Raw genomic sequence first — 2,330 nt, forward strand, 5'->3', positions numbered from 1 at the left:
AATAATAATAATAATGATAATAATGATAATAATAATAATAATAATGATAATAATAACAATAATGATAATGATAATAATAATAGTAATAATAATAATAATAAGGGGGATCCTGGTGGGGTGAGGGGGGGGCGGTGACAATTGACATATACTGTATTTATTGAATTACAAATACAGTTCTTTTCTCCTTCAAACTAAATTCTAAATTTTGTATGATGAACGTCGATATTTACTGTATATGAATATTTGATAGACGTCGCTGTGATCTGTGTAAACTCTGGTAGATCTGCTGTGTGTGTGTGTGCGTGTGTGTGTGTGTGTGTGTAATAATAATAATAATAAATGGTTTATTAATAGAGTTGCAGCCGGTGGCTGAAAATATACAGACTTACATTTGATTTAGACATAATGATATAATATGCATTGAATACATTTACAGGGCTGTACAGTACATAAATCAGGAGTTGTTTATTATTTTAGCAATAGATGGGATGGTGCTGTTCTTATATCTATCGGTGCGGGCTCTTATGGGCTGAATTTTGTTGAAGTGGCGGACTGCTCGAGATGGCTGGGGGGCAGGAGGTGGCGATGACGAGGGTGGTGCAGTAGCCCACCGCCAAACCTTTCCAGTGCTTGGTGGTGGAGGTCACTGAGGGATGGCATTTCCAGGGTGAAGAGAGCGTTGGTGTAGCCGGAGTATTCTGCGCCGAGCATGATTCTGCAGGCCATTTTCTGTACCTTCTCTAGCTGACGTTGTTGGGTGGAGTTGAGAGAAGACGACCAGGCTGGTGACGCATATGTAAGTTTGGGGAGAATAAAGGCGTTATAGATGGTCCTCAGCTCTGGCGTCGGTGTCCCAAGTGACCTAAGTCGTCGTAGCATGTAGAGACGGTACGTGTGTGTGTGTGTGTGTGTGTGTGTGTGTGTGTGTGTGTGTGAACAATACATTATAATGACCACTGGCTGCCTGGGAGGTGGTGTATTGTGCTCGTTTAAGTCCATCACCCGCTATGGCTTGGGCAGTGACAGTGACGTGGACAGTGACAGTGACGCAACTCCCAATAACCTGAGGAGCATTGAATTTAGTACTAATATCAACTCGAAGCACTGTTAGGTTAGGTTATCCCCACCACCATCCCCGTTATCCCCCACCCACCACCACCACCACCATCCCACCACCATCCCTCCACCACCATCCACCCACCACCACCACCACCACCATCCCCTCCCACCACCACCTCCCACCACCATCCCCTCCCTCCATCCACCACCATCCCCACCACCACCTACCCCCCCTCCTACCACCAGTACTACTACCATAATTTCAAAAACATTTCCTGCTACTCTGGTAGAAGTCCTCCAGGGTTGGGTTGGTGCCAGTATAAGTACACTAATATCTTGTACCATAATATAGAATAGTGGCTGGGAGGCTCCGAACAGTTATATATACGATTTATTCTGAGAGTTGGGCACACACACACACACACACACACACACACACACACACACACACACTCTCTCTCTCTCTCTCTCTCTCTGTTAGTGAATCATTATGGAAAAAATTATATTCATAGTTTTGTGAAATTTAAAAAGTTTTCTATAAGTTAAATAATAATAGAGAATTTGTGGAATAATGAGGCTTCTGTTATAGTAATTATATAGACGTTAATTTTACAGATAGTCTTTAAAAAAAATACAAAAAATAGATCAAATTTTGTTTTAATTTTATGATCGAAAATATAATACAATAGTTTCTAAAAGGTATTGTGCTTATGACACGCCAAAAAATATGTTAAAACTATTGTCATTAATTTCCATACAAACTAACATCAGAAAGTTGGTTAAATAAAACAACATGTCTCATTAATAAAGCTTCTAATACTATGTCTGTCAGTAAGTGAAAAATGACAGTCATTTGGCATTGTATTTTAATTAAACTTCACTCAACACCATTGATATTAACACATAATTGCCTGTTAATGAGACCCATAATAGGACTTTTTTTTTATCTTGTGCAGCTGTCAGTCAAACCCTCTCCCCCTCCCCCCTCTTAACACCCCTTTCCCCCTCCTCTCCCCACTCCACCCCCTCCCCACTCCACCCACCCCCCCCCCCCTCCGACTAATTTCAGTACATGAAGGCCGGGAATTACTTTTAGCCCTGATTGTGTCCTGATCCCTCTCACATATGCATGCTGTTTTCCCAGGTCACACAGGGCACACACACTCCCCGTATTCCCCCGACCCTTCCCGTCTGGTGGAGAGGGCGGCTCAGGGTGGGGGTGAGAAAGGGTTGGGAGGGGTGGGAGTGGAGAATGGGTTGAAAGAGACCCA

The sequence above is a fragment of the Homarus americanus genome, unplaced genomic scaffold (genome assembly GCF_018991925.1).
Source record: "Homarus americanus isolate GMGI-L3 unplaced genomic scaffold, GMGI_Hamer_2.0 scaffold51140, whole genome shotgun sequence".
Taxonomy (NCBI): domain Eukaryota; kingdom Metazoa; phylum Arthropoda; class Malacostraca; order Decapoda; family Nephropidae; genus Homarus; species Homarus americanus.